At 44.0% G+C, this 12,367-nt stretch overlaps 1 non-coding gene across 1 annotated transcript; it reads left to right on the top strand.

Annotated features, from left to right (window-relative positions):
* Window positions 1–5,747: 5,747 nt before the first annotated feature.
* Window positions 5,748–5,863, top strand: LOC121585082. The gene has a single exon (XR_006003790.1). It is a non-coding gene; the product is annotated as a U5 spliceosomal RNA (small nuclear RNA).
* Window positions 5,864–12,367: the final 6,504 nt, after the last annotated feature.

Raw genomic sequence — 12,367 nt, 5'->3', positions numbered from 1 at the left:
TCCTTTAATTGTTAAAAAATAACTCTCAGCGTTCTGTTACAGGTGGTGTCGTGTCCAGAATGTCTTGTCATCTAATCATAAACAATCCATCAGCAATCGAAAGCCGGTGGAAACGAGAATAAGTGGTTCATTTACCAGTTAGGAACCCCAAACTCACTGTAACCCCAAACTCACATTACCACTCTATTACTACTATAATTATTTTCAGTTGCTATCACATTTCTAATCTACACGTCATCTAGAATAGGCCTACTTATTGTGTTCTACAAGTGATGAACTTGATTTATTTAATATCAACATGTTTTTTTATCAATTAATTACACAAGGATACAGCAAGCTTAAAAAACAGAAAAAACGAAAATGACACATTGACTTCGCTTTGACGTTATTGGCGGTGCACGGCGTATTATGGACTTTATCGCCACCTGCTGGACTGGAGTGCGACACGGTCGGTTTAGAAATGTATCTTGATGAGGCATTGAATGCTTGTTTGATGCAGTATAGTTTACTGGACACAACTTCAATCTGATGAAAGTGCAAAAATAATACACATGGAAAAGTGCCAAATTGTCATACTTGAGTAAATGTGTAGATAGCTTAATAGAGTTGTGAAAGTGAAAGTCACCCAGTAAAATACTACTTGAGTAAAAGTCTAAAAGTATTTGGTTCTAAATATACTTAAGTATAAAAAGTAAATGTAATCACTAAAATATACTTAAGTATCAAAAGTAAAAGTATAAATCATTACAAATTCCATATATTAAGCAAAGCAGACGGCACCATTTTTTTGTTTTAAAAATGTACGGATAGCCAGGGGTCCACTCTAACACATAATTTACACACGATGCATGTGTTTAGTGAGTGCCAGATCAGAGGCAGTAGGGATGACCACGTGTTCTCTTGATAAGTGCATGAATTGGACCATTTTCCTGTCCTGCTAAGCATTCATCACCTAACAAATACTTTTGGGTGTCAGGGAAAAAATGTATGGAGCAAAAAGTACATTATTTTAATTAGGAATGTAGTGAAGTAAAAGTAAAAGTTGTCCAAAAAAACTACTTAAGTAGTACTTTACTCCACTGGTTGTACAATAGTACACACTTTCTACACAGACAAACTATGTTGGAAAATGTGAATGATGCAATGGAACTACAAAGAGAACGATAACTAGATAGATGTATTTATTCTTATTTATATCATTAATATAATTAGCATTTATAAAATGACCACACGAATAGAGACCTTCACACCAATAGCAGTCACCATCAGAAGCTGTCAAGACTAGAGACTTCATGCCATATTTATTTCTTCTTCAACTTTTATCTTCTTTCTTTGTTTTTTGTATGTATACTGCAATTCAGCTTTTAGCTGTGAATGTGTACAAGACAGTGTAACTAATAATAAAACCTTGATATATTATGTCATAAAAACATGGGTAAAAGAGATTATATTCTGCCGCCTCTTGAGTAACCATTGGAATCCAGCGGCATAGTGTAACATAATTTCAGGACTCTGCTTCACTATGCAATTCTGCTTTACACATGACGTCTTACATGATCTCAGCGTCAGATATCAGGAAAGCCATCCATTTCCTTCAGTTAAAATGTAAAATAATGACATCTTTTCAATGGTTGAATGGTAAAAAAGCGTTCCCCCGAGTGGCGCAGTGGTCTAAGGCACTGCATCGCAGTGCTAGCTGTCCCACTAGAGATCCTGGTTCGAATCCAGGCTCTGTCGTAGCCGGCCGCGACCGGGAGACCCATGGGGTGGTGCACAATTGGCCCAGGGAAGGGGAGGGAATGGCCGGCAGGGATGTAGCTCAGTTGGTAGAGCATGGCGTTTGCAAAGCCAGGGTTGTGGGTTCGTTTCCCACGGGGGGCCAGTATGAAATATATATATATATAATAATAATGTATGCACTCATTAACTTTAAGTCGCTCTGGATAAGAGCATCAGCTAAATGACTAAAATGTTCCCTCGCCAAATTATACATAAAATAATTAAAAAGGCCATATACCCTTTGAAATAAATCATGATTTCTCTGGGAGGAAAACTGGCTGAAACTATTTAATGAAAATAACTACAGGATAAACGGTCATACCAATGTGTTAAGGTGCAAGTATGCAAAATGATTTAGAATATCCTGAAACATTGAGAAGTCCAGTTATGAAGCAGGAACATTAATGACCCAACACTCACTCTACAGAGCATCTTTTTCATTATGCTAATCAACATTCTGTTATTTCATGTGGCTTATCATACTGGTAGGATACCACAATGGGTGGGGAAAGAATTTCTCAGACTACAAGCTTCTTTTTAATGTTAGCCTGGAACCAGACCGATATTTTGCAGCACAAGGGTTTCAGGATAAAGTGGAGCATAAATCCTAAACCAACACATTTAATTAATGACTACTTATTATAACTTGGGCAGAATGTTTCTTTATGGGGTCAGAACTTATCAGATGGTGATAACATCAAGACATTAAGAAATTCCCATTCTTAATGAACGGATTTGTATCAAGACGCAAGTACTCACAAATGTTGACATTTGGCAACTAACATTCAATAATGACAATCTATGCTTTGACACTACAGTACTTAAAATCGCCCGTTTCCTCATTCTCTATTTGTGGCACAATTTCAGTGATGTTGCATGATACACAATACTACAGTCGTGGTCAAACGTTTTGAGAATGACATAAATATTAATTTTCACAAAGTCTGCTGCCTCAGTTTTTATGATGGCTATTTGCATATACTCCAGAATGTTATGAAGAGTGATCAGATGAATTGCAATTAATTGCAAAGTCCCTCTTTGCCATGAAAATGAACTTAATCCCCCAAAAACATTTCCACTGCATTTCAGCCCTGCCACAAAAGGACCAGCTGACATCATGTCAGTGATTCTCTCGTTAACACAGGTGAGAGTGTTGACGAGGACAAGGCTGGAGATCACTCTGTCATGCTGATTGAGTTAGAATACAGACTGGAAGCTTTAAAAGGAGGGTGGTGCTTGAAATCATTGTTCTTCCTCTGTTAACCATGGTTACCTGCAAGGAAACACGTGCCGTCATCATTGCTTTGCACAAAAAGGGCTTCACAGGCAAGGATATTGCTGCTAGTAAGATTGCACCTAAATCAACCATTTATCGGATCATCAAGAACTTCAAGGAGAGAGGTTCAATTGTTGTGAAGAAGGCTTCAGGGCGCCCAAGAAAGTCCAGCAAGCGCCAGGACCGTCTCCTAAAGTTAATTCAGCTGCGGGATCGGGGCACCACCAGTGCAGAGCTTGCTCAGGAATAGCAGCAGGCAGGTGTGAGTGCGTCTGCACACACAGTGAGGCGAAGACTTTTGGAGGATGGCCTGGTGTCAAGAAGGGCAGCGAGAAAGCCACTTCTCTCCACAAAAACATCAGGGACAGACTGATATTCTGCAAAAGGTACAGGGATTGGACTGCTGAGGACTGGGGTAAAGTCATTTTCTCTGATGAATCCCCTTTCCGATTGTTTGGGGCATCCGGAAAAAAGCTTGTCCGGAAAAGACAAGGTGAGCGCTACCATCAGTCCTGTGTCATGTCAACAGTAAAGCATCCTGAGACCATTCATGTGTGGGGTTGCTTCTCAGCCAAGGGAGTGGGCTCACTCACAATTTTGCCTAAGAACACAGCCTTGAATAAAGAATGGTACCAACACATCCTCCGAGAGCAACTTCTCCCAACCATCCAAGAACAGTTTGGTGACGAACAATGCCTTTTCCAGCATGATGGAGCACCTTGCCATAAGGCAAAAGTGATAACTAAGTGGCTAAGGGAACAAAACATCAACATTTTGGGTCCATGGCCAGGAAACTCCCCAGACCTCAATCCCATTGAGAACTTGTGGTCAATCCTCAAGAGGCGGGTGGACAAACAAAAACCCACAAATTCTGACAAACTCCAAGCATTGATTATGCAAGAATGGGCTGCCATCAGTCAGGATGTGGCCCAGAAGTTAATTGACAGCATTACAGGGCGGATTGCAAAGGTCTTGAAAAAGAAGGGTCAACACTGCAAATATTGACTCTTTGCATAATTTTAATGTAATTGTCAATAAAAGCCTTTGACACTTATGGAATGCTTGTAATTATACTTCAGTATACCATAGAAACATCTGACAAAAATATCTAAAAACACTAAAGCACCAAACTTTGTGAAGCAAACAGTTCCTCTGTGGAGATGGGAGAACCTTTCAGAAGGACAACCATCTCTGCAGCACTCCACCAATCAGGCCTTTATGGTAGAGTGGCCAGACGGATACCACTCCTCAGTAAAAGGCACATGACAGCCTGCTTGCAGTTTGCCAAAAGGCACCTAATGGACTCTCTGACCATGAGAAACAAGATTCTCTGGTCTGATGAAACCAAGATTGAATTCTTTGGCCTGATTGCCAAGCGTCACGTCTGGAGGAAACCCAACGGTGAAGCATCATGATTTGGAGATGTTTTTCAGCTGCAAGGACTGGGAGACTAGTCAGGATCGAGGGAAAGATGAACGGAGCAAAGTACAGAGAGATCCTTGATGAAAACCTGCTCCATAGCACTCAGGACCTCAGACTGGGGCGAAGGTTCACCTTCCAACAGGACAACGACCCTAAGCACACAGCCAAGACAACGCAGGAGTAGCTTCGGGACAAGTCTCTGAATGTCCTTGAGTGGCCCAGCCAGAGCCCGGACTTGAACCCGATCGAACATCTCTGGAGAGACCTGAAAATAGCTGTGCAGCAACGCTCCCCATCCAACCTGACAGAGCTTGAGAAGATCTGCAGAGAAGAATGGGAGAAACTCTCCAAATACTGGTGTGACAAGCTTGTAGCGTCATACCCAAGAAGAATCAAGGCTGTAATTGCTGCCAAAGGTGCGTCAACAAAGTACTGAGTAAAGGGTCTGAATACTTATGTAAATGTGATATTTCCTAATTTTAAGAGATTTACACAATTTTATAAAAAGCAGTTTTTGCTTTGTCATTATGGGGTATTGTGTGTATATTGATGAGAATTTTTAATTGTTATAATCCATTTTAGAATAAGGCTGTAAAGTAACAAAATGTGGAAAAGGTCAAGGGGTATGAAGACTTTCCAAATGCACTGTATAGCTCCATTCTTGTGTCTTTATTTATTCCTTGTGTTACTATTTAATTTTTATACTCTGCAGTGTTGGAATGCTCGTGAGCAAGCATTTCAAGGTCAAGTCTACAGCAGTGACAAATAGTATTTGATTAGATTTTTTGATGTTTTAATCACTATTAAAAGTTATTATACTAAAGTTATTTGGGGGATAATTCTTCTTTGCATTAGATAAAATGACCCAGTTGTTTTTTATTTCTTTTTACATTGCCATTTTTGTCTTTGGAACTGAAGCTGGGTATCAATGAGACATGGTTGATATCAGAACCTCTGACAGCCTCTAATGCAGGGCGAAATCAGCACAAGAGTGCCATCTGTCGAAAAGATTCGCTAGTGCAAATTTAACTGCGCATGCGTAAACAGTTACCCATCATGCACCTCGTGTAAAATAATTTGAGTTTTTTTGCTGTAATATTTTAAAACAGGAATATATTTGTACTAACCCTAGTATTCTGCAATGAATGGGTATGACTGGACACGTTGAACAGAGCAGGGGATTTGGATTTGGGTACCGTGGTTGGTATTACCGCTATGGGAATGTCATGTTGGTGTAGTCAGTCCCCATTTTTACTTTCCTCAAGTCAGTACACTCTGGTTTCTCTTCAGATCGCATAAATCTTTCGCCTTTTACTAAAGATTTCCGTGGGGAGGAACATTATGAGTATCAACTAATTTTTTGATGCCCTGCCTTACCGCGGGGCTTCCTTTAATTGTAAAAAAATAACTCTCAGCGTTATGTTACAGGTGGTGTCGTGTCCAGAATGTCTTGTCATCTAATCATAAACAATCCATCAGCAATCGAAAGCCGGTGGAAACGAGAATAAGTGGTTCATTTACCAGTTAGGAACCCCAAACTCACTGTAAATGAATTATGGGTTTCATGTTGCACGTATTACCACTCTATTACTACTATAATTATTTTCAGTTGCTATCACATTTCTAATCTACACGTCATCTAGAATAGGCCTACTTATTGTGTTCTACAAGTGATGAACTTGATTTATTTAATATCAACATGTTTTTTTATCAATTAATTACACAAGGATACAGCAAGCTTACGAAACAGAAAAAAACGAAAATGACACATTGACTTCGCTTTGACGTTATTGGCGGTGCACGGCGTATTATGGACTTTATCGCCACCTGCTGGACTGGAGTGCGACACGGTCGGTTTAGAAATGTATCTTGATGAGGCATTGAATGCTTGTTTGATGCAGTATAGTTTACTGGACACAACTTCAATCTGATGAAAGTGCAAAAATAATACACAGTGATGGAAAAGTGCCAAATTGTCATACTTGAGTAAATGTGTAGATAGCTTAATAGAGTTGTGAAAGTGAAAGTCACCCAGTAAAATACTACTTGAGTAAAAGTCTAAAAGTATTTGGTTCTAAATATACTTAAGTATCAAAAGTAAATGTAATCACTAAAATATACTTAAGTATCAAAAGTAAAAGTATAAATCATTACAAATTCCATATATTAAGCAAAGCAGACGGCACCATTTTTTTGTTTTAAAAATGTACGGATAGCCAGGGGTCCACTGTAACACATAATTTACACACGATGCATGTGTTTAGTGAGTGCCAGATCAGAGGCAGTAGGGATGACCACGTGTTCTCTTGATAAGTGCATGAATTGGACCATTTTCCTGTCCTGCTAAGCATTCATCACCTAACAAATACTTTTGGGTGTCAGGGAAAATGTATGGAGCAAAAAGTACATTATTTTCTTTAGGAATGTAGTGAAGTAAAAGTAAAAGTTGTCCAAAAAAACTACTTAAGTAGTACTTTACTCCACTGGTAGTACAATAGTACACACTTTCTACACAGACAAACTATGTTGGAAAATGTGAATGATGCAATGGAACTACAAAGAGAACGATAACTAGATAGATGTATTTATTCTTATTTATATCATTAATATAATTAGCATTTATAAAATGACCACACGAATAAAGACCTTCACACCAATAGCAGTCACCATCAGAAGCTGTCAAGACTAGAGACTTCATGCCATATTTCTTTCTTCTTCAACTTTTATCTTCTTTCTTTGTTTTTTGTATGTATACTGCAATTCAGCTTTTAGCTGTGAATGTGTACAAGACAGTGTAACTAATAATAAAACCTTGATATATTATGTCATAAAAACATGGGTAAAAGAGATTATATTCTGCCGCCTCTTGAGTAACCATTGGAATCCAGCGGCATAGTGTAACATAATTTCAGGACTCTGCTTCACTATGCAATTCTGCTTTACACATGACGTCTTACATGATCTCAGCGTCAGATATCAGGAAAGCCATCCATTTCCTTCAGTTAAAATGTAAAATAATGACATCTTTTCAATGGTTGAATGGTAAAAAAGCGTTCCCCCGAGTGGCGCAGTGGTCTAAGGCACTGCATCGCAGTGCTAGCTGTCCCACTAGAGATCCTGGTTCGAATCCAGGCTCTGTCGTAGCCGGCCGCGACCGGGAGACCCATGGGGTGGTGCACAATTGGCCCAGCGTCGTCCAGGGAAGGGGAGGGAATGGCCGGCAGGGATGTAGCTCAGTTGGTAGAGAATGGCGTTTGCAAAGCCAGGGTTGTGGGTTTGTTTCCCACGGGGGGCCAGTATGAAATATATAATAATAATGTATGCACTCATTAACTTTAAGTCGCTCTGGATAAGAGCGTCAGCTAAATGACTAAAATGTTCCCTCGCCAAATTATACATAAAATAATTAAAAAGGCCATATACCCTTTGAAATAAATCATGATTTCTCTGGGAGGAAAACTGGCTGAAACTATGGAATGAAAATAACTACAGGATAAACGGTCATACCAATGTGTTAAGGTGCAAGTATGCAAAATGATTTAGAATATCCTGAAACATTGAGAAGTCCAGTTACGAAGCAGGAACATTAATGACCCAACACTCACTCTACAAAGCATTTTTTTCATTATGCTAATCAACATTCTGTTATTTCATGTGGCTTATCATACTGGTAGGATACCACAATGGGTGGGGAAAGAATTTCTCAGACTACAAGCTTCTTTTTAATGTTAGCCTGGAACCAGACCGATATTTTGCAGCACAAGGGTTTCAGGATAAAGTGGAGCATAAATCCTAAACCAACGCATTTAATTAATGACTAGTTATTATAACTTGGGCAGAATGTTTCTTTATGTGGTCAGAACTTATCAGATGGTGATAACATCAAGACATTAAGAAATTCCCATTCCTAATGAACGGATTTGTATCAAGAAGCAAGTACTCACAAATGTTGACATTTGGCAACTAACATTCAATAATGACAATCTATGCTTTGACACTACAGTACTTAAAATCGCCCGTTTCCTCATTTTCTATTTGTGGCACAATTTCAGTGATGTTGCATGATACACAATACTACAGTCGTGGTCAAACGTTTTGAGAATGACATAAATATTAATTTTCACAAAGTCTGCTGCCTCAGTTTTTATGATGGCTATTTGCATATCCTCCAGAATGTTATGAAGAGTGATCAGATGAATTGCAATTAATTGCAAAGTCCCTCCTTGCCATGAAAATGAACTTAATCCCCCAAAAACATTTCCACTGCATTTCAGCCCTGCCACAAAAGGACCAGCTGACATCATGTCAGTGATTCTCTCGTTAACACAGGTGAGAGTGTTGACGAGGACAAGGCTTGAGATCACTCTGTCATGCTGATTGAGTTAGAATACAGACTGGAAGCTTTAAAAGGAGGGTGGTGCTTGAAATCATTGTTCTTCCTCTGTTAACCATGGTTACCTGCAAGGAAACACGTGCCGTCATCATTTCTTTGCACAAAAAGGGCTTCACAGGCAAGGATATTGTCACGCCCTGGCTCTGGGGACTCTTATATGTTGAGCCAGGGTGTTAGTTTCTATGTGTAGTGTCTATGTTTTGTTTTCTATGTGTTCTTTTCTAGATCGTGTATTTCTGTGTTGGCCGGGGTGGTTCCCAATCGGAGGCAGCTGTGTCTTGTTGTCTCTGATTGGGAACCATACTTAGGCAGCCTGTTGTGCACTTGTCATTTTGTGGGATCTTGTTCCGTGTAGATTTGTGTTTGTTAACCGAGGACTTCACGTTTCGTTTTGTTGTTTTGTTGTATCGTGTATTAAGTACTATTAAAAGTATGTACGCATATCACGTTGCGCCTTGGTCCACTTATTACGACGATCGTGACAGAAGATCCCACCATAACAGGACCAAGCAGCGTGTCCAGGAGCCGACAGCCTGGACTTGGGAGGAGATCTTGGACGGGCGGGGATCCTGGACTTGGGAGGAAATCCAGGCCGGAATGAATCGCCGTCCGTGGGAGGAGACGGTGGAGGCGCGCCATAGAGAGGATACAATAAAAAAATTTGGGTGGGCACACGGCATGGACGACGGGGCTGCTGGAGGCAGCTACAGGGCGAGTTTGTGGACTAGGAGAGGAGGCCACCAGGTTACGGGGGCCATTGGTCAGGAGGGAGAAGGAGAGTGTGGAGGCACGGCGAGAGGAACTGAGTAGGCAGCAGAGGGAGCAGAGGTTTATGAGGAAACCCAGTCCCGCTCCTCGCACCAAGCAAGTCGTGTGTGTCACCAGTCCGGTCCGGCCCGTTCCTGATTCCCGCACAAGGCCAGTGGTGTGTGTTCCCAGTACGGTCAGGCCCATTCCTGCACCCCGCACTAAGTTAGTGGTGCGTGTTCCCAGTACGGCCCAACCCGTTCCTGCTCCCCGCACTAAGTTAGTGGTGCGTGTTCCCAGTCCGGCCCGACCCGTTCCCGCTCCCCGCACTAAGTTAGTGGTGCGTGTTCCCAGTCCTGCCCGACCCGTTCCTGCTCCCCGCACTAGGTTAGTGGTGCGTGTTCCCAGTCCGGCCCGGCCTGTTCCTGCCCCTCGCACCAAGACTGTGGTGCGCGTCTCCAGCCCGGCCGGCCTGTTCCTGCCCCTCGCACCAAGCCTGTGGTGCGCGTCGCCAGCCCGGCCCGGCCTGTTCCTGCCCCTCGCACCAAGCCAGTGGTGCGCGTCGCCAGCCCGGTCCGGCCTGTTCCTGACCCTCGCACCAAGCCTGTGGTGCGCGTCGCCAGCCCGGCCCGGCCTGTTCCTGGCCCTCGCACCAAGCCAGTGGTGCGCGTCGCCAGCCCGGTCCGGCCTGTTCCTGCTCCCCGCACCAAGCCAGTGGTGCGCGTCGCCAGCCCGGTCCGGCCTGTTCCTGCTCCCCGCACCAAGCCTGTGGTGCGCGTCATCAGCCCGGTCCGGCCTGTTCCTGTCCGTCGCACCAAGCCTGTGGTGCGCGTTGCCAGCCCGGCCCGGCCTGTTCCTGCCCCTCGCACCAAGCCAGTGGTGTGCGTCGCCAGCCCGGTCCGGCCTGTTCCTGCTCCCCGCACCAAGCCAGTGGTGCGCGTCGCCAGCCCGGTCCGGCCTGTTCCTGCTCCCCGCACCAAGCCTGTGGTGCGCGTCGTCAGCCCGGTCCGGCCCGTTCCTGCTCCCCGCACCAAGCCAGTGGTGCGCGTCGTCAGCCCGGTCCGGCCCGTTCCTGCTCCCTGCACCAAGCCAGTGGTGCGCGTCGTCAGCCCGGTCCGGCCCGTTCCTGCTCCCCGCACCAAGCCAGTGGTGCGCGTCGTCAGTCCGGCACAGCCCGTGCCTGTTTCACCGGTGCCTGGTCAGGTACCGGTCAGCTGCTCCACACCGGAGCCTAAGCAATCCGCTCCACCGATGTCCAGTCCAGCTCCAGCCAGCGGGGCCAGACCAGACTAGGGACGCTACGGGGGGGTAGTTAGAGAGTGGTGGTCACGCCCGGAGCCGGATCCGCCTCCGAGGCGGAATGCCCACCCGGCCCCTCCCCTGTTGGGTTTAGTTGGCGCAGTCGCAGTCCGCGCCTTTGGGGGGGGGTACTGTCACGCCCTGGCTCTGGGGACTCTTATATGTTGAGCCAGGGTGTTAGTTTCTATGTGTAGTGTCTATGTTTTGTTTTCTATGTGTTCTTTCTAGATCGTGTATTTCTGTGTTGGCCGGGGTGGTTCCCAATCAGAGGCAGCTGTGTCTTGTTGTCTCTGATTGGGAACCATACTTAGGCAGCCTGTTGTGCACTTGTCATTTTGTGGGATCTTGTTCCGTGTAGGTTTGTGTTTGTTAACCGAGGACTTCACGTTTCGTTTTGTTGTTTTGTTGTATCGTGTATTAAGTACTATTAAAAGTATGTACGCATATCACGCTGCGCCTTGGTCCACTTATTACGACGATCGTGACAGATATTGCTGCTAGTAAGATTGCACCTAAATCAACCATTTATCGGATCATCAAGAACTTAAAGGAGAGAGGTTCAATTGTTGTGAAGAAGGCTTCAGGGCGCCCAAGAAAGTCCAGCAAGCGCCAGGACCGTCTTCTAAAGTTAATTCAGCTGCGGGATCGGGGCACCACCAGTGCAGAGCTTGCCCAGGAATAGTAGCAGGCAGGTGTGAGTGCATCTGCACACACAGTGAGGCGAATACTTTTGGAGGATGGCCTGGTGTCAAAAAGGGCAGCAAGAAAGCCACTTCTCTCCATGAAAAACAGCGGTTACAGACTGATATTCTGCAAAAGGTACAGGGATTGGACTGCTGAGGACTGGGGTAAAGTCATTTTCTCTGATGAATCCCCTTTCCGATTGTTTGGGGCATCCGGAAAAAAGCTTGTCCGGAAAATACAAGGTGAGCGCTACCATCAGTCCTGTGTCATGCCAACAGTAAAGCATCCTGTGACCATTCATGTGTGGGGTTGCTTCTCAGCCAAGGGAGTGTGCTCACTCACAATTTTGCCTAAGAACACAGCCTTGAATAAAGAATGGTCCTAACACATCCTCCGAGAGTAACTTCTCCCAACCATCCAAGAACAGTTTGGTGACGAACAATGCCTTTTCCAGCATGATGGAGCACCTTGCCATAAGGCAAAAGTGATAACTAAGTGGCTCAGGGAACAAAACATCAACATTTTGGGTCCATGGCCAGGAAACTCCCCAGACCTTAATCCCATTGAGAACTTGTGGTCAATCCTCAAGAGGCGGGTGGACAAACAAAATCCCACAAATTCTGACAAACTCCAAGCATTGATTATGCAAGAATGGGCTGCCATCAGTCAGGATGTGGCCCAGAAGTTAATTGACAGCATGCCAGGGCGGATTGCAAAGGTCTTGAAAAAGAAGGGTCAACACTGCAAATATTGACTCTTTGCATAAT

The sequence above is a fragment of the Coregonus clupeaformis genome, chromosome 1 (assembly GCF_020615455.1).
Source record: "Coregonus clupeaformis isolate EN_2021a chromosome 1, ASM2061545v1, whole genome shotgun sequence".
NCBI classification, from domain to species: Eukaryota; Metazoa; Chordata; class Actinopteri; order Salmoniformes; family Salmonidae; genus Coregonus; species Coregonus clupeaformis.
This window is presented reverse-complemented; position numbering and strand designations above follow the sequence as displayed.